The following is a 24,815-nucleotide window of genomic DNA, read 5'->3' on the forward strand; positions in this document are numbered from 1 at the left end:
TAAGCAGAAACTCTTAAAGGCAGCACCTTGCACTGGGAGCTCCCAGCCAAAAACCTACCAAGGGTTGTTGGAAATGCATGTATGCGCGCACACACACACACACACACACACCAAAGACCAATGTGTTTCTTTAGAACCTTTATTTCTAGGCCTGAAGTCAAAATGCTATCCCAGTCTTAATTATCCACTCTTGCCTCTACCATTTGCCAAATTCCAACCTCCTCTCCAGCCAAGACTTTTCCACTCTCCCCTAAATTCTATGCTGAACTCAGAGTTTAACTGCAGCCTGTCGTTTCTTTGTAACAATCCAAATCTCACATTCACAATTTACAAAATGGCTACTGTCTCCCTGTTACCCTGCATGAACTCTTTCTTCTCCAGGTCCGTAACTATTTTCCCTTCTGGCACTGTCTGGGTTTGAAATCACAGATAACCTTGTGTGACTGTCTGGGACCAATTAGAAGGTAAAACTCTCCTGAATAGGGACCTAGCTACGTATCACTTCTGTGCCTTTCTCGTTACAAGGCACAAACTTAACCCACTGAAGGTACTCCAGGTTCGAAAATAACTTTTTAAAACAATATTTTTATTCCTTCTATAAATCCATCCAACAGTTCAGTTATTCACCACTTCTCCCCCAAAGTCACAACATACTTCTGCTTTCATCGAGAGACTGCTGTGGTTTCCCAGTGCTCAGAAAAGGGACACCAAAATCACCTCTCTGGCTGATTTGCTTATCATACAAGAAAGAAATATGATTTTCCAACTTAAGCTTTCAAACAGATTTACCTGGGGAGCACACCCCTTCAACAATGTATTCCACAAGAGCTGAGAAGTCACACAGTCTGTACAATCTATTTCATGTCTCTGTGCAGAAACACAAAGATGCTAATCCCTTATAGCCACCGTCTATTCCTTCCGATTCTTCACTCCAGCACATCTCTACCACATATATTTCATATTTCCATTGCAGTTTATAGTTACATACATCACAGTAACTGTATAGTGGATTCCAGGCCCCTGCAATGTTTAATCAGGAAGCTGGGACTCGATCAGAAGGGTTAATTAAACCCAGCTCACAGGCAGCAAGGCTGAGTAAGGCTGATCCATTCATCACTGGACCAGGCTGGTCCATAATGGCCAGGGTATGCCCTGGAATCCCCTAGAAAGAAAGAAAAGAGCCTGCACATCACTCACTGAATGGGAATTCCAGCTCCAGAACCAGGCTTTATCCCAGAAACAGCGACTGGTGATCATACTGTCTGCTCGTCTGCTGCCACTCTAAGAACAGGGATACAATCAATGCCCTCCAAAGGCTGTCTTTTCATCCTAGACCAGAAGTAACTATTACGGAGAAAGCCAGAGGAAAGGACATCAAGGAAAAGCTTAAGGTTAAGGGAAACAGAATTCAAGGCTCAGACTTAGCACTTAGGCACTGTGCAACTTTTAGTGAGTTTGTCTGAACCTCAGTTTGTCATGAGTAAAACAAAGGACTGGAGGACTCTTAAGGCCGTTTGGCTCTCACCTCCTGATTCATGAGGTGAAGACACAGGCCAGAGAAACACTTTGTGCTGCTTTGAACTGGCAGGCACCACTGCAATCTCTTGTTTTGTCTGAGGAAATTAAACAAGAACAGGGAGTTGCTGTACATAAATTGCCTGCTGGCTGCTATGTGCTAGGTTGGGAAAGGCAAATTGCTGGAATTCTTCCCTAAGCAGCTTACTGTTTATATCAGGAAAGTGTAATTTTGCAGAGCCAAACAGACAAGACAGTATGTCTACAAATGTGAAACTGTTTGCATTTTACCAAATCCGTGACTTGGCTTTTTCTTTTAAACTAGGCTTACACAAAAGAAGAGAGGAAAATCCAATTCAAGTCTTGGGATTATGCAGTAAGAAACCAAGAAAACAGATTTATCCCCTACAAATTGGATCAGTTTTGAAGATGTCTATACATTACTAGTAATGAATCTTTCTAATGAATTAAGTTCCTTTGTGAATCCCTAAATTACACCCCCTATAACTATATATATATAAAACTATCCATATATATAACTATATAACATTTCATTTTTTTGTTAGTCATCTAATAAAATGTACTAAAGAAAGATCTGACAATTACAGAAGGTCCCAATTTGAGCTGTACACTATTCAGAATTTGAAAAAGATGATCCAATTACTCCTTCTCTTTAGTATCTTGATCTGCCTAGCTTCAGCCTAGTTCTACAAAGACCAAAGAGGCACGACTCATCTTTGACCTTCAACCTGGCTTTACTGCCACGATACCCTAGAAAGCCAAGCGGATTTTTATTTACTTTTGCTCTTTGATTACAATATATAAGGATTAGTGCATCATATGCAACAGTACATTTGACATCAACAAGCAATAATCGATGGCTTTAGGCTGATAAATACAATTAGGTTCCAAACCAGTCTTTGTGCAATGAGATGACCACATACATCCCTTTCTGCACAGGGGACATGCCAGGGGCCAGGTCCATGCAAGGTCCAGGCCAGGGGCCTTTGGACCAGGACATAAGTACCACCTGTTCCCACCAGCACTCCACAAAAGCAGAGCCAGACAGGCTTCACTGCCCAAACCACTTAGGAGAACACAGGGACTCATGACCCATTTATTATTTGGAAATTTTTTCTTCAGGATCATGTATGTTGGTGCATTGGATATTTTCAACTGGACAGGTATTTCTGAGATATAAATTCAACTATGGCTTATAAACTGGCTCACGAGCACCAAGTGAGTACTGACCAGCCAACTCGTTTAAATTCACATGAGATTAAATGTACACAAAACCTTTACAGGAGGAAAGCTGAAACAAGGCAATTTGAAATTGCAGAACTAAAAGTCTGTGGTCTTACAAACAAGGGGAGTTTTCTTTTTCTCACAGCTTCCCCATGTACAGAATGGAGGTCACAGTACATTCTTCCCCAAAAGCAGAATTAGTGTGGGGCCCCTCAGACTATGACTAACATCTGGCAGGTCCTGAATAAAGGGCATCACCTTCCTCTCCCCACTTCCCCTTTTCTCCTTGTCCAGCTTCCTGCTCTGAGCCACGGTGCCACTGACATCCCCGAAGATAGAGGATGCAATAAGCGTGTGGAAGTCACTTGATGCGGAAGTCACTTGATGAAAACTGAATCAGCTGGACAAGTGGGCCTCTAGGTAAAGGGTGCTGGACAAAGGTAAGGTAAGGGCTGCTGGACAAAGACATGCAGGTCACCCTGACAACAGCAAAGCCATTTTATTCCCAGCAGTGAAGCACAGCCCTCCCATTAAAAAGCAGCACCTGAGTCAGGGGACATATTAACGTTTTAACCATTTCCTTGCTGCCCCTTCCAAGCCTTTCTACAATGATGCAATTGAGGATCCCGGCCACTGCTCAAAACCTCTCAACCATGTAGCCAGTATAGCTCCCTTCACTGTGGATGTAACACAGAGGTTAGCATTCTAATGTTATCCACACCGCTAGCTCTATTAGCCTCTATTCTTTTTTCCATTGATCTCTTCCTAGTTAAGCTAAATATGAGAAGTAAAACAGAAAAAAACCTGAGGACCAATAAAGCAGAATTTTAATAACTAGCTCAGAACACTGTCTTCTAATCAAAGTATATCATCAGGTTACTTCTGGTATAGGATCTCAATGAACAAAGATTAAACAGATCTAGGCTTTTTGGGGGGTTGTTTTTTTTTTTTGGTACTAGAGATTGAACCTAGGGCCTTTGCACTTTGCTACATCCCCAACCCTTTTTATTTTTTGAGACAGGGTCTTGCTAAATTGCTAAACAGCCCAGGCTGGGCTCACACTTGTGATCCTCCTGCCTCAGTTTCCCAGAGTGTTGGGATTACAGGCCTGTGCCACTATGCGAGCCTCAGATCTAAACTGGAAAGAAGACCTAAGATTCTGTTGATTTTCCTGCATTCAGGTTATGGACAGAAATCTTCATAAAGGAACAGAAAATCTGGAGACGTAAGCTAAAAATTGTTGTAGGATCTAGAAAAACCACTTTCAATTAATACTAAAAAAAAGATGCCAGTGTCTATTTTCTCCATATGTGCACGAACCTGAGCAACAACTCACTTCACTGGGGAAAAGGAATGCCCCCAACCAGAACACAGAACCCATTCATTTTAAAAGACTGGTCGGAGGCTCAGTGGTAGGGCGCTTTTCTAGCAGGCGTGAGGCCCTGCATTCAATCCCTAGTACAGACAGACAGACAGATTAAAAGATAAAAATCCATCTGAAAATGCAGCAGCTTTGGCCTGGGCCCACTTCCCAGAAGCTCTGACCGGACTCCCTGAAGCCCCGGGTCACACTCAGAAGGGTCCTGGACCGTGTACCCCACAGTCCCATCCTCCTGCAGTACAGAAAGAACCGTGCACCTGGTGGGGGAGGGCAATGAAAGGAGGAGAAAGCCAGAAACCACAGGTCTGGAAAACCACTTGGTCAATGTTGTTTCATAATCAGAAAGTAGAAGTCCAGTGTGCCTGTGTGTGTGTGTGTGCATGAGTGTGTGTGCGTAAGTGTGTGAAGCTGAAAAGTGACAGACAGAGGTGAGGCAAAATTATACTCACATTACTATAGATATTCTGTGCAGTTTAGCCAAAATCTACAGCTGCTCAAGAAAGTGAGTTAATCTTTTTAGGCTTCAACTTCCTCCTTGATAAAGTGACATTTTGCGAACTGGTATTGTTACTTAACAATAATTGATTGCAATAAAATGACATGAAGCATAAAAGTGAGCAACAGGGGCCGGGGATTTAGCTCAGTGGTTTCGCCACCTGCTGTGCAAGCACAAAGACCAGAGTTCGATCCCCGGTACCAGAAAAACCCCGAAAAAAGGGAGCAACACATTTCCCCCACATACCCCCCTCATTCTGACCCAAGACCCGCTTTTATGTAACTTATTGCAGGCGGACACCCACCTTCGGAAGTATGATTCCAGTGGTTCACAGATTTTACCAGGCATCGAAAACACCGGGAGGGTTTGGCAAACCACAGATTTCTGGGGTCTCACCTCAGGGTTTCAGATTCAGTAGTCAGGAAAGGGACCCGAGGGCCTGCACTTGTACCAGTGTCCCAAATTCTGCTAGCCCTGCTGGTTTAGGGACAGCACTTCAGATAGAATCCTCGGCATGCCTACCTCACAGCCTCAGAGAAAGCAAGAGCTAACATGGCCCGCATTGTACAGCTGAAGGAACAATCGCTGAGAAACTCAGAGGGCTGCAGTATTACGTAATTGTCAATCATACCCGCGCTGGACTCACGTGGCCTATGTCCACATCCCGGCTCTGCGTTTATTGATTCTTTTTGAAGGTAACTTAACTTCTTGGTGCCTCAGCCTTCCACCTGTAAAACAGATGGAACTGCAGCACTGGACAGGCAGGGATCTTGTGCTGATGAATGGATAACAAACGTACAGCACGAAAACCTTATAAGGCGCAGGTCAGCTAACTTTATCACCACCAAATCGACAGAGTGAACATATCCAAAACAAGGTCTGCAGGTTCAATTGTAATCACTGTTAACAGAAATGCCACTGCTAACAAAATGACACTGGTGAGTGCTACAGAAACTTTTCTTTTACACTACTGTCTTAATTTTAGAGATCTGCAGAACTAAAAGATTTTACTGGAAACCATAAAGCCAGTAAAATGACCACGAGTGAAGACCTGGTTAAGACCGTACAAATCATTCCAGAGATAAGCTTGGATGAGCAAGGTGAAAAAAATTTTTAAGGTCAAAATAAGTAAAGTTTATAATAAATCACACTTTACATTCAATTATACTTGTTTAAAAAATGAAACCAGTGGAGCAATAAAACCAAATGAATAGAGGGCTGAGGGTGTAGCTCAGGAGATAGACAGAGTGCAAATTGAGCATGCATGGAGCTCTGGGTTTGAATCTCAGCACCACATAAACGCCACCAACAAAAATAAGTCAGATGATTATAAAAAAATTGAATAATTACAACTCACACAAGAAATGATCAATCAATCAAAAAAGCAAGCAAACAGCAGGTATCTGAGCGTTGTAAGGAGTAGATCCTTTTATTATTTACCTTCTTTGTGTATCTATACTTTAGCAACCAAATAAAATTTTCTGTTTGAGATATAATTTGTTGGAAAAAACACAATTCGCAGAAGTGGAAAATCTTTCAATCTTATTTCTTTTTCTAATCTAAAGAAAGGTACATACATTATTTCTAATCTCAATCTCAATCTCACAGAAACTATTTCCTTATAATCACTTTATATATATATTTTTTTGGGGGGGTACCGGTCCTTGCACTAGCACAGCAGGTGGTGAAACCACTGAGCTAAATCCCCAGCCCTTCACTTTATATTTTTAAAAAATCACCTGAACTCCACTTTATTTTCAAATAGATTTGAAAACAACTAAAAAGTAGAATGAAAACCTTTTGCAATTTCAACACGCCTTTTGAGTTATCCACAAAGCAATTAAGTATTTTAGGCATGAATACTCAGACAAAGAAAAAAAACCAGTTCATAAAGTATGACCATCTAACTTACAACGCAATCTAAATGTTAACCAGAAAATAACATGTTTCCAGCCACTATTACCCATTAGCATGTTGTATTTTCGGCCGATGTAACTCAATATAATGAGCAGTTGGTAGGCAGTGAGTGACCTACAGTAACTGCACTGCCTCCCAATGGAAAGAGAAACAGGTCCAACTTCTACCCTGTCAACCACTGCAGAGAATTCCTTGTACCGTCAAGAGCCACGAGGACTACGACAAGTCGTGCAAATCACAGATACACCCCTCACACCCCACTCACATCCCCAGCCATCCTCCTGCTCCTGCTCCGGAGGAAGATTTTACAAGATGAGAGCACAGTACTGTGGAAATAAGGAGCAAAAACACTAACAATAGGTCTGTTTCAACTAGATGACTATAGACTGAGCTTTTAAATCCCCAGAGCTGACACCTAACAGTTATCTGTCCCTCTCCATCTCCGTGACTACCATCTCAGGCTTCCCCCGCCGCACCGGCCCCCAAACTCAGATCTCTACCCTGTTCCAGTCTCATGTTTCTACCCTGTTCCCACATGTGCAAAACAAGACCAATATCAACAACTGCATCATGGTTTTTATTCAACAGGAAATGAGCAAAGAACACAAACAGGCCAATTATGGGAGAAATATAAATGTCCCATGAGTGCATTTTTTAAAATGTCCATTAGCATCAACACAATAAAGTGGAAATTAAAGTAACAAAATATTTTTTAAAATGTCATTACCGAAGGTTGGAAGGGCGAGGGAGGTGGCTTCTTCATAACACTGCTAGGGGGAATACTGATGGGACCTGTTTTTAGAAGCCTTTTTGGAAATATGCATTACATATTAAAATAAAAAATTCACTGAAGTAGCAGACTATATAACATACATCTTGTTGAGTTATTAGGAAGTCAACATGCGCATGTAACGTCTACCCAAGCCAAGGGGCAGAACAGCACCCACCTTCAGGATCCTTTTAAATTTCTTCTTCAAGAGGAACCACTCTCCTGACATGATAGACAGTGCCCAACTTAAATCTGTTTTGAACCCACACTTATTTTAAACCTACATAGAGACTTATATATAATGTGGATTAGTTATTGATAAGATACGCATAATTTTTCTTTAAAAAGGCATGCTGTAATATCTATGTACTTAATGCTAGTTTTTGTTGTTGTTAAATAAACGTGTTTCAAATATTTGCAAAACCACAAAATAAATTGTTACAGAATATTAAAGAGCATGACCTACTTTTTTATAGTTTGGTTGAAAATGATGAACACATCATATTGCTTCTTTAATCATAAAAAACAATTCGAGGTATACATATACATCTGTATACCAGATTATATATGCCAGATTTAAAGATGATCAGAATCTTACTTGGATTTTTAAAAAACTAACTGAACAACATAGCTTAAAAGCTCATGAGGAATATGAAAATGGACAAGAAAATTTAAGAAGGAAAAATAGCAGAGATTTTCCTTTTGAGACACCGAAACTGTTTATAAAGTTTCTATCTACTCAAAACAATTGAACATGGACACAGAAGTAGAAAAATAAGCCAGTGAAGCCCAACAGTTTAGAAAAGTAACCAAATACATATAACGAAGGCATTTTGATTTAATGGGAAAAATGATCTAGTAGATAGTGCTGGGAAAGTAGCTATTCACCTAAAAGAAAAAAAAACAAACAACTGGACTCCTTACTTACCCCTCATACAAAAAAGTAAAGACAGGCAATTAATAAATTTGTAAAAATAATACTCAACTTCATAACGAGAAGCTTGAACGCCCACAGCAGGCCACTTCTCAGGAGCAGGTTGCAGCCAGGCCTCTCTTATGAACCCTGCTATGACTGTGAATTGCTCTCAACTTTTTGAAAAACTGACTGACCTGGCAATCATTTTGGGAATCAGGCAGAAACTGGAGCATCTGTGTGTAAGGTGATGTGTATGAAGCTGTTCACTGCAATACTGTCTGCGGGGCAACAAAACTAGAAATAACCTGAAGGCTCAGCAAAAGGACATGTATCACCGTACACATGTCCTATGGGTGACGCGTCACCTCTCATGACAGTGCGGGTCAGGTCTGTATTTACTGACCTGGGAAGATGCCCACGGTGTGCTGTGAAGTGGACTGAAAGGTGGTGGTGGTGGTGGGTAACGGCTGCTGAGTAATGTATGCAATATCATCCTTTAAAAAAAAAACTTAAAAAGCAGCCTAGTCACATACTCAGCTTGAATGAGCCCTAAGACAGGTAGAGGAACAGCACATTCTGTCTGCTCTCTAAATTCCATTTTTCTTACTTTTAATGGTGCTAAAACACATGTAACATAAAACCTGCCACTGTAATCATTCTGTAGACAGTTCAGCAGTGTCAAGAGCACTAACACCGCCGTGGAGCCAACATCCTCTTCGTCATCCGGTGAACTGGAGCTCTGTCTCCATCATGCACGAACCCCCCCTCCTCTCTCTTCCCAGCCTCGGGCAATCACCATCCCACTCTGCCTCTATAAGTTTCATTTGCAAGTTACCTCATAAAAGTGTAATTACAGCACATGGCTTTTGGTGACTGGCTTATTTCATTTAGCACAATATCCTCAAAGGTCATCTACGCTATATCATTTCTCAGAATCCCCCTCCTTTTTAGGGCTGAGTAATAGTCCATCGCATGTATAATACCACATTTGGCTTATCCATTCATCTGTGGATGGACACTGGGGTAGCCTCCACCTTTTGCCTACTGCAAATAATCCTGCTGCATGGACAACCTTGAGACTTTGCTTTCAATTTACCCAGAAGTAGAAATGCCAGGTCACATAGTAATTCTACTATTAATCTTTCTGGGAACTGCCATCTTTTCCGTAAGAGCTGTGCCATTTTATATTGCTACTGGCAGTGCATAAGGATTCCCGTTTCTCCATATCCTTACCAGCACTTACTTTCTGCTTTTTTATTTTTGGGTACTGGGGATCGAACTCAGGACCTTGCACCTGTAGGGCAGGTGGTGGAACCACTGAGCTAAATCCCCGGCCTTTCTGCTTTTTTGACAGCAGTCATTCTAATGGGTGTGAGGTGACACCTTCATACAGGGCCAATTTGCATTTCCCTAATGCTTGGTGGTGTTGACAGTCTTTGCAGAGTTACTGGCCATTTCTGTATCTTCTATGGAGAAATGTTTATTCAAGTCTTTTGGCTATTTGTTTTTGGGTTAGTTAGGTTTATTATTTTTTTTTTATTATTATTATTGAGCTGTTGACAAAGAATCTTTTTTTTTTGTATTAAATTCTTTTATTGGTACATTGTAGGTATACAACACAATTACATTTCTCATTGGGAATTGTACCTTTATATAATGCATCTTGGTTCTTATTTTTTCCCCATTCCTAGCCCTCCCTTCACGCCCTCCACCCTTCCCTATTTACAAAGACTTTATTTCCATTTTTTCCATTTCTCATCATTTTTTCCTTTCCCTTCTTTCCTTTCCCCTGTGCCTCCCACTACCCCTACCCCTTTGGACCTTTTCTTCCTATTTTACATTACTGACTATTCATTCTAATAATTGGTACATTTTAGGCATACAATATAATGATATTAATCACTGGAAATTTGCACCTTTACATAGTCTCTCTTGGTTCTTATTTTTCAACCTTGCCCAGCCCTCCCTTCAACCCCTCCATCCCTCCCTGTTTACAAAGATTTTGTTCCTATTTTTCCATTTTCTCATATTAATCCCATTCCCTTCTATCCTTTCCCCTAGCCCTCCCACTTCCTTCCCCTTTGCCCCTTTTCTTCCTATTTCACATTACCTATTATACATTTAGTCCTTATTTACACTTTCAGTTTCTCACACCAGAGAAACTATTCGGTATTTATACATGTGTGTCCTATTGATTTCATTTAAGAGTATTGCCTCAATGTGCATCCACTTAGCTATAAATGTCTCTAATTTCTCATTTTTTATGGATGAGTAGTACTCCATTTTATAAAAAAACCACATTTTCTTTATCCAGTCTCCAGTTGATGGGCACTTGGGCTGTTTCCAAGTTTTAGCTATTACAAATTGGGCTGCTATGAACATGGGTGCACATATATCACTGTGGTATGATTCTTTTAATTCTTTGGGGAAGATCCCCAGCAGTGGAATAGCGGGGTCAAATGGGATTTCCAGTCCTAGTTCGACAAAGAATCTTCTTAACATCAGTAGCCTATTACTATTATTATTATTATTATTATTATTATTATTATTAGGCTGTTGACAAAGAATCTTCTTAACATCAGTAGCCTAAGGACTGAGCCTGGGTGACTAAGGGTCAGGCAAGGACACTAAAGACAGTAACTTTTTCTTTATAGATAGTGTTTAGATCTGAAGTATCCCCCAAAGGCCCAAGTACTGAAGTACTAATGCTACTGGGAGATGCAGGACTCTTTCTGAGGTGAGGGTTAGTGGGAAAAAGTTAGATCCTCAACCCCTTTTCTCTCTCTCTCTCTCTCTGCTTTCTGGGCCCTACTGCTTGAGCAGCATTGCTCAAGGTGCCCTATGCCATGATGCTCTGCCTCACATGAGGCCCCAAAATAAATGAGATATCCAGCCATGAACTGGAACCTCTGAAACCATTAGCCAAGATAAGCCTTTCCTCTTTGTAAGTTGATTATCGTGGGTAGTTTTTCACAGTGATGGAAAACTGACTAATCATACAGATGTACAGTTATACAGACATGAACCTCTTGCTGATCTCTATGGCTCTGGCCCATCATCCTTCCACCTGTTTTAAATGAAAGTTTCTCTCCACCAGTTTCAGACAGATTTGTTCTGACCTCATTCATGCCTTTTCCAACTGCAAGGGGATGAGATTAAGTATAACTGTATTAAAAGCTATAGAAGTGGAAAAAAAATGATACATTTCTTCACAGATATTAAAATGTACATAATATGTGCCACAGGATAAAGAAGAAACATTTGTGTAGGTGTACGTTATAAAGAATATTAAAAACTGGGCTGGAGATTTAGCTCAGTGGTTTCACCGCCTGCTGCGCAAGCACAAGGACCCAAATTTGATCCCTGGTACCAAAAAAAAAAAAAATCAAAATAGGGGGCCAAGGATTTAGCTCAGTGGTTCCGCCACCTGCTTCGCAAGTGCAAGGACCTGAGTTCGATCCCCGGTACCATAAAAACAAAGAATATTAAAAATTCAAGGATATTACGGAAATGTAGGAAGCAGGGGAAATGCTAAACTGCCTTTCATTCATTCAACAAACAAAATTAACTGACTGCAATCTAGCCTTGTTCTAGCTGCTAGAGAGATAGCAATACATAAAACAGAGAAAACAGAAGGTGATAAATGTTGTACAAAACAATGCTGCACGAAGAACAGGTAACATTTCAGCAGATGGTCGGGGAAACTTCTAATATCATGAGCCTGAGCTTTGATAGGCCCTGAATTCAGTGCTTCATCCATAAAATACAAGGCCTCTCTGCTCAACAGAAATTTAATCCGAGAGGGTTCTGACCAATCTAAGTAATCATCCCAATAATCCCAAATGAACCTATATCCATCTCACCATGTTAATGTGTACTCGTGACATTTTTTAAAAACCAAAGTTATTCCTCTTGACAATAATAGCAAGCCACTCTTTCCATTCATCCTTATTTTCCTTTTTATACCTCAGTGTTGGCCACAGCCAAAGTCCTCTCCTTATGCATCTTCTGAGTCCAAACTATTCTGGCCTATGTACTCTCTTCAGGGGACTGAGATCCAGAAAACATGTTCCAACACTGGCCCACGCTAGCCCACCAGACAACCAAAGATGGACTGAGTCTTCCTAGGGCCTTCCACGGAGCCCAAGCTGGTCACCCGGAGCAGGAGCCAGGCGAGCAGCCCCTACCAGGGTAAGAGGACCAGTGACTCGAGTTAACCATGGGCCCTTCGTGGGTGGGCAGCTGTCAAGAGTATCAAGTTTGGCAGACAGTTTCAGGCAAATTTCTTCACATGCTTCATCCTCTCTGCTAGTGGGAGGTCTCAAGTCCCCAGAAGGGGAATTCCTCAGGCTTGATCAAAGTCTCCTCCAGCTGATGTGAGCTCTGTGCTTGCTAATGATAAACAGGTCCCAGGTTGGCAACAGCGTCTGCAGAAAGCTGGGAATGGCTAGAAGAAAGACAGTCACAACCTCTAGTGAGCTCTGCCTCCGTGTGCTAATGAGGCAGTCGTCGTGATTCCTGGTCTTCGTCCTATCTGATGACAGAGTAAAATGATGAATTTAGAGATGTTTTTACTTATTCTCATGGCAAGCCTGTGAAATAGCCAGAGATGGGGCACATCGTGCTTTTATTTATGTTCAAGAAAAGAAAGGACTGTTTGAGTTGGGGCAGCTTCAGCTAGCTGTCTCCTCGGAGAGCTATCACATCTCTCATCCGCAGAATGAACACATGATGACCCACTGAATTATATTTCCATTTGTTTTAAAGATGAGGTAGGGCACCATTCATAAGGGAGAGGAAGGCACAGGCCCTTGAGGACATGGTCTGCTTCTCAGGCCCCCTTTGAAATCATACTGGAATTATCCCAAGGAGGAAAAATCTATCCCCCCTGCAATCCAAAACCAAACCATGACCCATGCATGTACCAGAGCCTTGGAGAGATCATTCCTATTTGATGCTGGTACAGAACAGACCAGAATGAAGAAAGCAAGAACACCGAAACTTCATTTTTCTTTCAGACAAGAGTGTCCTTAGCAATAGCAAAGACCCCTAGGCGAAAGCCCATGATCCCGGCTAACTTGGACGTTCAATTTAGAGCACAGTTCTTCACTCCCAGAGGCCTGCAGGAAGAGCCCTGGTACACAGGGGTACGGGCAGCCCTGTGGGGCTGGGTAACAGGACCCCATGACAGATGGGGTCAGGCAGCTCAGGATGTGACACCCAGCCCCTCCACCCACTGGCTCTACAATGCTGGACAGGTTCTTAAATTTCTCAAAGCCACTCCTGACTTGAGGATGAAATGAAATGAGAGTGCCAAGTGCTCAGCAGAGGCTCGTCAATGCTCAACTGATGACGATGACAGCAGCAGGACAAGAATGGAAGACTCGGCAAAAATGCCGCTAAAGACTTGAAAAGATCACAGCAGGAGGTCAAGAGCATTTAAACATACACTGTAAGAAATAGTAAATAAATTAAATATCTAATAGGAGTGGAGGCTTTAAAACATAGAGGACCAAGAGACAGAGGGAGGAGAGGGGTGAAAAAATAATTACGACATGTTATGCACAGGTACCAGCTCCCCACGAGGAATGTAATCAGTATGTACTGCAGACATGGGCTAATAAAAAAATTAAAAATGAATTTAAAATGACGTGGGTAGAGTGACGCTGTTTAGGACTAGACTGGAGAGTCAGGCTGTCAAAAAATTGGGAAATTTGAGATGCCAGATGTAAGAGTGGCCTTCCTATCCCCTCTCTCTGAAATGTGCACAGAACAATCCCTTCTCCACCCCCACAGAGGAGGGAGTTTATCCTCTGTACAAACTTAGGCAAGGGCACCAGGTAGCCCTGGGTGTGGTGTGCAACAGCATAAAGGGCCACGCCTGCTAGCAGTGCTGACATCCCCGCCTCCCACTGAAGGCCGAGTCCTAGGGGCAGACTTGTTCTGCCTAGGCAGGAAATGAGAAAACCCTTTCCTGACATCTGAAATGCCCCAGAGAAAAATCCACAGATAACGACATAAAAAAAGCATAGAGCTAATTCAGAATGAAGTCTGCCAGTCACAACTCAGCAAGTCACACACAGAGGAGCTCTGTAGCTTTTAGTTTCTCATCCCATCAAGCAGTCAAAGACCAGAAAGCCTCTGGGGATGTTCTCCAACATGAAAGCTACAGCATACACACATACACACACAAAAACAAATCTTGTTTTGTACATTAAAAAAAAAAAGGAAAAGAAAAAGAAAAAGGAACCTGGCAAAAAGGGAAGTGGTACAAAAACCAGGGGGAAAAACCATAAAGTAACAACAATAATTAAAGAGAAAAAAAAAGCACGGTCATTAACATTCCCAGCGAAATAAGGTGAAGTATCCTGTCAACAGAAACAAAAAAGACAATAGAAAAAGATGAAAAAAATCTAGATGAGCCAATCCACAAAGGTCAAGAGTAGTAGAAATTTCAGAATACAGAAGAGAAGATTCGAGAATCTCCAAGAAAGAAAATCCAGGTCACTTCTGAAGGAGATAAAAATCAAGTGTGATAACGAACTTCTTAAAGCACAGAGCCAGGGTTATAGCCTGAGGCCTCACTGAGAACATGCAAGGCCCCAGATTCAATCTTCAGCACCATAAAAAGTAAATTAAAAAAAAAAAAATTCTAGGCTAGAAGACCATGGATGACTGCCCACACAATTCTGCAGCAAAATCCCTTTCAACTTAGTCCTATCTTCAGTCAAACTATCAGTCAGGTGCAAAGGTGGAATAGGGCTATTTCCAGACAAAGTTTCAAAAGGTTACCATAGAGACTGTTCTCAAAGAGTTACTGCAGGATGTGATCCAGGGAAACTGGTGAGTAAACCAAGAAACAGAAAAACAGAATTTAACACTGGAGAGAGCCTAAAGGAGGTCCCCAAATAATGGGGCCAAAAGGTGTCAGTCAAATATAAAAGCCAGATATAAAGAGCAACCAGGCCAGACTGGAAAAAAGGAAATATAGAAAGAGATCTATGCAAGAGGTCTTTAAAGAAAAAAAATACAACTGACAGATTATTTGACAGGCTGTTTACAGAACTTGGAAATGAAGCAGTTATTAACACCAGAAGAAATTGTACAAAAGGAGTCAAAATCATGATATATATTTTATCTGTATAGTTTCACAGTGTAAACACTGAATATTAATTTAGCAAAAGTGGGAGAGCAAATACTCATCTGTCAAAGATACTGGAAGTCAGTGACTAACTGCTGTGTTTCCATGTGTCCCTCAAGGGTAAATTAATCCTCAAGTGCTGCTGTGTTGGAAGGCAAGGCCTCATAAGAGCTGGTAGACTGCTGTCACAGGTTCATTATTTTTGCTACAAAAGCAAACTCAGCCCCTTCTTGTGCCATTGCTGCTGCCCTGTCTTGTCCTTCATCTCCGCTGCCAGATAGGGCAGCATGAAGACATTCGTTACTTCCCAGCCTGCCAAACTGTAAGGAATAAACCTGTTCCCTGGTCTCAGGTATTCTGGTCTAGCTGCAGAAAATGGGCTAATGCTTAAAACTGATAAATCAGGAGACAGCAAGATAAGCATATTTAGAATTATCAATATGAAAGTCAAATCAATCATCTTCAGGAAAAAGATCACAATGGGGTGAGGTGGCCTTTGGGTGAGGAGGGGAAGGAAAGTGTCACTTAAAACACTGTAGGGCCAGGGATTTAGCTCAGTGCTTCTGGCACCTGCCTGGAAAACACAAGGTCCCGAGTTCGATTCCCAGTACCAAAAAAAGAAAGTAGGAAGACACTGTAACCTTTTCAGTACTCTTTGAATTTTTAAAAACCACATGCATAGGTTAATGTTAAGTGAAATAAATGAGACATGCACACTTAAATACTGCATGGTTTCTCTTACATAAGAAACCCAGAGTATACATAAAAAGCAAAATAAAAGATAGATAATACGGAGTAAGTAGATCTTTCTCAAATGGGAAGGAGATCAAGAGTTGGAGAAAGGGGAAGGGAGGGAAGGGGAAGAATTAAGCTGTGTCATGTACACGTACCAACTCCACACAAGAGATGTAATCATTAGTACTGCAAACATGTACAATAAAAAGAAAATAATTTTTTAAAAATTTGAAAGCAATCACTATTTCAGGTACCCAGCCTTCAAGGTCCTGCCACCCGCTCTGTCTTTATGGACAGCTCTCTGCCCGTTTTGGCCTTCAGTGTCTCCCAGGAGAGCTAGGGCACCGTCATGGGGGCCCCACAAAAGAGGGCCCTTGGCTCTGAGGAACCCGTCCATGCTTTCTTCCACATTAGCTTTAGGCTCAGGTCTGGAAAGTGCGTGATTTTTATCAACTTCTGCATTTCCCACCAGCCAGTGCAGAGCCAAATGCATGGAGCCAACGGATGGAATAAAAAGATCCCATCTGTCCGGGATGAGGAGAATCGGCAGAACCGCCACTTGGGCTGCACTGGTGATAGATACCCTCTGTACCGGTCCAGCCTTCCCTGGATCCCAGCAGGGTCCAATCCTCACGGAGATGACCTGCTGGAGTCAGAGCAGCACGACACAGCACTGTGACCGCAACGCTGCACCACAAGGTGTTGCCCTCGCTCGCCAGAGCTGCAGTCCCCACTGGGTTCTGCCCCTCGCCACCTGGTGCCCTGCAGTGTGGTCATATGACTCTCACGGCTGCATGATACCTTGCACACCAACCTGAGGGTTGCTACTCTCCATTCCCATTAACCGATGCGTGTGAGTCCCTGTCACTTAATTGGGTCACAAATATTATATATTAAAAAGAAAACTTATAAGACTATCACTTTCACAGAAGAGACACCTGAAACCCATTTTAAAACAAGCTCCAGAGGCTGGGCACCGTGATGCACTCCTGTAATCCCAGCACTCGGGAGGCTGAGACAGGAGGACTGTTACGAGTTCAAGGCCAGCCAGGGCTACCCAGTGAGTTCAGGACCAGCCTAAACTACATAGCGAGACCCTGACTCAAAAATTAAATAAATAAATAAAATTTTTAAAAATCCAGAGACACCAATAACCTAGGTTAGAATTTCTCAGGCTCTGTTCAAGTACCACCTCCATGATTTTACCTTTAGCAGCATACTGCTTGTAATAATAATTACCTAATATCCTCTGAAATGAACTCACTGGTCTTGTAATATGTATGTGGTTTAGATTTATTTGAAATGTTTAATTTACTGGAATTTATTTCTTTATGGGTTAGGTATTCCTAATCCAAAAATCTGAAATCCAGAGTCTTAAACATTTTGGCCATAGAGTTTTGGATTTCAGAGCATTTCAGATTTTAAATCAGGGATGCTCAACTGGCCTATGCAAATATTCCCAAAAGTTCTAAAATACAAAACATTTTTTGCTCCAAATATTTCGGATATAGGATATTCAGGCGGCAGTTACAGCGGCCTACAAAGCCAAGGCTGTGAATGGTAGAGATCTGTGGCTAATACTCCACTGAGATGTTCTAGTTGGTGAAACCAGAAGTGTTGAAAGAGAATTTAAAAAGAATCAGTTCCTCATTCATTATATGATTCAATGTCAGATTAATGCAAGGTACTGTACCTGCTAGCATTACCCTGTGGCTTTCTGATGTCACAGACATGGTTCCCTTCTTTCACGTGCTTCTCTGGACAAGAATATCCCTTTACCAACCATGAACCATTGCTCTCCACCAGCATCTGGCACCAGATGGAGCTCGATGGTTGCTTTCTTGGCCATGGAAACTAAAGGCACTGGGGTGGAACCTCTGGCCTGACAAGTGACCCCCTCCACCCTGTTATCAGCTGGCATTGAAAGAAGCAGCTCAGACTCTCAAGTAAGCTGCTCACTCAGACCAAGGCAAGTCCTGGAAGTAGTGAATTCAATAAGGCAGAGGTGACTCAAAGCCCTGACACCATTTCCTCGTACGTTACCCACCACTGAAGTGTGAAAGATCATCAACGTAATTACTTGTTTAAACACAAAGCATTTCTTAAAATTCTCTCCCAATTATATGAAACTGTGTATCTGTTTCCAGGGTTTGAAAAGATTAAGAGAAAAATTTATGATGCATTTATTTTTAATGATCTAATAATAGAGAAATTTCAATAACCTTTTTCTCCATCTAAATTGGAGGAAGTAATACCAAAGTTAATAGCTGTCACTTTCTATTACTGTACAGTCTTTAAAAACAGAACAACACTGTTGCAATAAATGGTCTTTTATATTTCAAGAAAAAAATATACTATGTAGCCAGAGATGTTGCCAGAAATAGAAGTGACATAAAGACCAAGTGATTGAGTAGGCTGCAAAAGGCTTAGTTAGTTGCTTGCCTGGGAGGAACAATTCCTATCTGCCCTGCCGGTCCCTCCCTCACAATGAGTGACACTATCACCAGCACACAGGGCGCCATGGAGACCTCACTGTGCACCTGGCAATGAATGGGCTGGCTCCTGGGGCGCAGGGAACAGAAGAGACAGCTCCTGCCCCTGGATCCCCAGAAGTTCGGAACCTCCCTCTCCTCCACTTCCACCAATCCAGGACAAGGCAGAAAAGACTTTCCCACCCCGGTGCCCGCACAGCAATGCCATCTCGCTCAAAGGTGCTCTGTTCCCACAGAATGCAAGCACTACAGTACATCTTATCCACACATTAGAGCTGAAATCAAACTGGGCTCCCAATTCCCTTACGCTTTTCAAGCAGACACAAAGAGTCCAGCCACCCCATTGTGAGACCACTGCCTGGTCTGGAGAACCATATCACAGCGATGGGCAGGACGGCTCCCTCTCTTAGAGAGGCTCCAGGGTTCCCCACTCAAGGGCGGGCACATTTTCCCATAGCCCTAGATACAGGTCACATTGCATCCTTCAAAAGGCTCTGTACCGGGCGTGCTACCTCACACCTGTAAACCCAGCACTCTTGAGAGGGAGTGGTTATAAGTTTGAGCCATGCCTGGGCAACTTAGGGAGACTCTGTCTCAAAATTTCAAAAAAATTTTTAAAAAGGGTTGAGGATAGGGCTGGGGATTTAGCTCAGTGGTTCTGCTGCCTGCTTCGAAAGCAGAAGGTCCGGAGTTTGATCCCCAGTACCAAAAAAAACACAAAACCCCAAAAAAGGGTTGAGGATGTAGCTCAGTGGAAAGGTCCTGGGAACAATTCCTAGTATCGCAAAACAAAAACATATAACAACAAAAATCTGGTTCCTCTGCTGATGCAATACTGTCATAGGCCTGACTGCATTGGGCACCTGTGCTTGGCTAAATCCATGAACGTGGAGCCCACACACACAATTATATGTCCAGCCAGGATTATATAAAATCTTTCATCCTCGTCCCCAACTTTCTGTTGACAGAAGGAGATTCGCAGCTGGCCACTGGGGGATAAAACAAAGTTGGGTAGGGCACTAACTGCAGACATCCCTGGTCCTCTGGGCTGTGTCTTCATCCGAGAGAAGAGGCCCATGATCGACAGAGTCTCTCTTGAAAGTCACAATCCAATGTCCTATTCCTCCGCACTTTGCACATCTGGAAAGTAGGCAAGGTTGGGGGCAGCATGGAGGGTGGGGTTGGCTGGTAATGAATCTTAGAGTGGGGTTCTTTCCTCAAGCATTCCTGTCATCGTGCATCACTGGGGACGCTGACAGCCATGTGGATCCTGAAGAGATAATTAAATAGGAGACTGAAATCCGGACACTGCTTGGCCCTTTTGTCTTTGGGGATACACTCCAGGGCCCCTGGTGGATGCTGAAAGCCACTAATAACTTGGAACACTATAGATACATAAAGAACTTTCAACTTCTCACTTAAAGTATGGCTTTTGTCTGGCTACCGAGTTGCTACCAACACTATCCTTGTGCTTTGGGGACCTCAACAGTCAATCTGTAAACTGAGATGGCTACTAAGTAATTATCAGGCAGGTACGGTATCCAGCATGGATACACTGATCAAAAGAACCCTTCATATCTCAGATAGGATAGAGCAGAATGCGCAAGATTCCACCCTTATTCCTCAAAATGACATACAATTTAAAACTTAGGAATTTCTACTTCTGGAATTCTCCACTTAATATTTTAAGTCCATGTAGACTATGAGTAACCAAAACTGCAGAGAGGAAGCTAAGGGTAAGTGGGGACCCTGTACAGAATTGAATGTAAGCTAGTTCAGGTGTAGAAATGCCACTTCCCTTTCATCCACAGTGCTCAGAAATATAATCCCTCACTCACACACCCTGGATTACTTGTCCCAAAACCACTTCCCACTTCTGCACTAGACATAGCGTCCTGGCCCAACTTTCTATACCCTGCATATCCCAAATGCACGCGCCCAGAGAGAAAGCAGGAAGCCCAAAACCAACATCTGTAAAGCAACAAGCAGAGCTGAGAATTAGCTCTGTCAATGCAGAGATGCAGGTAGGGGAGGAAAGAGATCCTGGTAACAGGTTTGTTCATCAAATGCCCAAGCTCTCCTCCCTCTCTGAACTAGGGAGTTTCTTTGGAGCTGGAGGTGTTGTTTAGCAAGCCTGAGGCCTTGGGTTCAATCTTCAGCACTGAGAGATACAGACAGAAATAGATGGGGATGGGGGCCAGAAATTGCTTTGCCGTGGCCACATCAAGAAGCATGTTATGGTTTGGATCTGTATGTGCCCCAAAGCCTCATTCGGTCAGAGGTGGCTGAATCTGGAATGTGTGATGCTGGGATTAAGGGTATGTGATTTCTAAACCACTACATGTGAGTGACTGGTTTGGCACCTCCCTAATCCCGGTAGTCTTGATGAGATAAAAGAGGCAGAAAGACAGGTGAAGAGCCCTTATTGCTTTTTGCTGTCTTCCTGTTGTTTTTTTCATTTTTTGGTACTGGGGATTGAACTCGTGACCTTGCGCTTTCGAGGCAGGCGGTGGAACCACTGAGCTAAATCCCCAGTCCCTTCCTATTGCTTTTCGCTGCCTTCCACTGCCATGAACTGTTTCCCTTGTTGCCTTTGCTGCCCTGTGTGCGCCATGTTGTTTCTCCTCTGTGATGCCTGTTTGTCATCCCTACCTTGGAGCCAGCAAGGTTAAAGGACTGAAACCTCTATGAACTGTAAGCCTAATAAACCCCTTCCCCTCTAACTTCAGGTATGGAGTATTTTGTCTCAGCAACAAGAGAAAAGTAACTCAAAGCATAAAACTTTCCAGCTCCACTGCAGTCATGTTCAGGAATAAATGTGCTTATGCTGTCAGAATTAAGAGTGATGGCAACTCTGGATATGCATTTAATTTGTGTTGGTGCCTCTCCTTAGGGGTTGGGGAGGTATTTACAGAGAAAGTTTATTCCCACAGGAAGTTTGTTGCTAATTAAACCCTGATGTAGTAGGATGAAAACAGAGCCTGGAGACCCCAAACTGGAGTCTAAACTAGGTTTTTTTTTAAGCAAGTCTCCAGTTTCTCAAGTCTTAAAAACCTTCAGACTAACAGAAGCACCACACAAAGGAAAAGTTACAAATAACTTTACCAGCCAGAAGGGGACTGAAGCCTAGAGACTATCAGCTTTGCTTTGCTACATTCATGCCCAGTTTTTCAGACAGGGCCTCACTTTTGTGTGAAACAAAAGCATAGGGCGAGGAGAGTTTGGGACACCAGAGAGACCCTGGGGAAGTGACCATACCCACTCCTGGTTTCCCATATTGCCAGTTCATTTTAGGCCGAAACACAAAGGCCTCCCCCACCCTGTGGGTCTGGGCCTGATCCACAGGAAACTTTCTTGGTTAGGCTCCCTCTGAGCCCAGGGTTTAACTTTCCATCTTTCCATCCCACGCCCACGCTCTGCACTCTGAGGAGAGCCAGGCAGGAGGGCTTCTTACAAACGCACCCACCCACAGTCTCTGCAGGCTCCAGGCTCACGTGGCCGGTCAACCATGCCAGTCATTGACGGCAGGGAACTGTGCTCCAGGCGGCAACCAGGCGATATGCACCCTCATCCAAGGTGCTGGCAGTCAGAATCAGGAGTCAATTAAACATAGCCAGGCCCCAATGCCTGCTTCTGTGTCCTGAGCTTTTGCAGCCAGAGCCCACTGGCCCTGCATGGGTTTCTTCTCCCTCCAGGCCTGCAGAGTGGGTTCCTTCCTTGTCAGCACTGCCCAACTCTGCCAACGTCTCTGCCACCCCTTCCTCCCTCTCTGCTTGCCTCGCTGAGCCCAGCCACACTGGTCCTTCTGACTGCTGCACAGCTGGCCGGCCCGAAGATTCAATCTTGAGACTTTAGGCCTAACAAGGCTCTTTGCCTTTTTTATTCAGATCTCTTCCCAAATGTCCTCAGGGCAATGCATCACACTCACAGTTCTGTGCTTTATCGGTATTTTCACAGCCCTTATTATGAACTATTATACACACTTTTAATTTACCATCTGACTCCTCCCACTTGGAATGCACCCTCCAACAGGTTACAGATCCTTGGGGGAGGGGGCCCAGCCTCCCATGCTGTTCATGCCCTGTTTGCAGAGCTGAGAGAGCAGACGAGTCTCATGTGGAGAAAGAAGTGAGCACCTGGCCACGACTCCAGAATCCAGTCTTTAAAGAGTGCAGTTTTAGAGAAAGAGAAAAGCTCCAATGTCAACTAATTCAAGATGGCTTTTAAATCTGGGGTCCGTCAGTCCCCAAAGAGATGTCAACTTCCTAAAACTGTGTATGACATGCTGTCTACACAAATGCATGATTTTCTGTGGAAAGAATCCATAGCTTTCATGGGGCTCTCAAAGCAGCTTTATCCCTCAACAAAAAAATTAAAATCTTAGCAAAATTCTTCATGTAGATGAAAAAAACTATGCTTTCCTAGAAGAAGCACCTTGCGTGTGTGGTCACGCAGCAAGCAGTGAGTTCTGAGCAGCATCCGAGGTTCCTGAGCCCTCGGGGGTCCCTTCCCTTGCAGTATCCCTCACCATGTCCCCTGGCTGAAAGGAGGGTCTTTCCCTTGCACTGCCAGTTTGTTGCCATGTTGGACCAAAGGCCTTGCACAGCAGCTACTCACTGCGCTGTGACGAAGCCTCAGGTCAAAATGGCCAAGCATTACATTCCCACTCCCAACAATTTGATTTGTCACAATTTTTGTGTGGGGAGGACATCAGACTGGATGAAGGCGCACATCTGCCCAAAGCCTCTGGCGATGGCATTTCGTGCCCCGAAGTGTATGTAGGGCATCCTCACAGACCCTCACTTGCCAGATGCCCTCAGCAAAGAAAGAACTCATTTTCCTTCCCTGCTGCTCATGGCTCCCACTTTCCTGCAGTTTCTCACAGTGGCAATCACCACAGAGACTGCCCCACCACCGCCTACTGGCTATTCTTCCAGCAGCATGGGTTCCAAACCAGCTATGCTGGGATGAAAAAGAACAGAAAGAATAACAGTGCAGCCATTTGGGAGAAACATGCGGAGGGAAGGCAAAGAAATAAATGACTGGGGCATATCTGAACTTCAGAAGTACATGACTTGGCCCCTGCTCTTAATGAATTTGCTACACCGAGGCCCCTTATCCACTGTCACTTTGCTACGTTTCACTCACCTGCTGTGAACCATGGTCTGAAAACATCCAGTGCCAGAGGTAAATAATTCTTAAGTTTTCAATGATCTTTATTACAGCCTATTGTTACCATTGTTCTATTTTAGGATGAGTTGCTAGTTAATTTCTTACTGCGCCTGACTTAGAAATGAAACGGTATCATTGGTGTGTTTGTGCGGGACAGAACACAGCACATGGATAGGCCTTTACTCTGAGGGGTCAGGCCCCCGGGGGGTCTTGGAACACAACCCCCAGGCTACGTCAGGGTGGGGAGCATTGAAACCGTGCAAAGCTGAGCAAGGTAGTCAGGGGAGTCCCAGAAACCTGTGTCTTTAGGCGGCAGGGAACAGCCAGCCACTGGAATCATCTGAGGAAGGAGAGGGATTTTCAGTCTTAGAACTGCAAAGCTGCAAAGAACAGGGGCAGCTGTCGGGATGGAGCCCTCCTTTCAGGCTGTGGGTTCTGTTCACATCTGCTCCCACCTATCTGTCAGCATCCTAAGTCTCCTTACAGTTAGTTGTTCTTTCATAACGCTGGTTTCCACATCACTTTCGTGTGCTCCAGACTCCACGCTCTCACGGGGCATCCTTTTCCCCTCTGCCTCTGCAGTGAAAGCTCCCTGGCTATGCCTCCATTCCTCTCCCAGGTGAAAGAATCTGATCGATTGCTCATTTCTTTGTGCCAAACTAGCCCTCCTTGTCCAGACTTCAGAGCAGCCTCCCTGGAATGGAGTGCCCCTGTGGGACAGCCAGCAATGGTCACGGGCATCTCTTAGGGTGTAAGACAAGGCCCCCTGGCCCTCTACAGAGGCCATGGACAGATAGGTATGGTAGCTGTCCCAGGAACGAAGCCAGGCTTTTCAATCCTGCACTGGAGAAGGCTTCTACTGCTCCCTAAGAGCCAACCGCTCAGGGGTGCTGCCGCCTGTCTCGCAAGAGCAAGGTCCCGAGTTCAATCCCCGGTATCCAAAAAAAAGAGCCAACTGTTAAATGCTCTGGAATTCTGTGAGCTATTTGTTAATCCGCTGCTAGTATGAAACTGACCACAATGGGAATATTTGCAC

At 43.5% G+C, this 24,815-nt stretch overlaps 1 protein-coding gene across 2 annotated transcripts in view; it reads right to left on the minus strand.

The window, feature by feature from the left end:
• Positions 1-24,815, minus strand: part of Dock5 (dedicator of cytokinesis 5) — a 185,591-nt gene that overhangs the window by 144,959 nt on the left and 15,817 nt on the right. The window lies entirely within an intron of this gene.

Source organism: Heterocephalus glaber, unplaced genomic scaffold (genome assembly GCF_053883595.1).
Source record: "Heterocephalus glaber isolate CG9 unplaced genomic scaffold, H.glaber_assembly_v1.0 deba00001460, whole genome shotgun sequence".
Lineage (NCBI taxonomy): Eukaryota > Metazoa > Chordata > Mammalia > Rodentia > Bathyergidae > Heterocephalus > Heterocephalus glaber.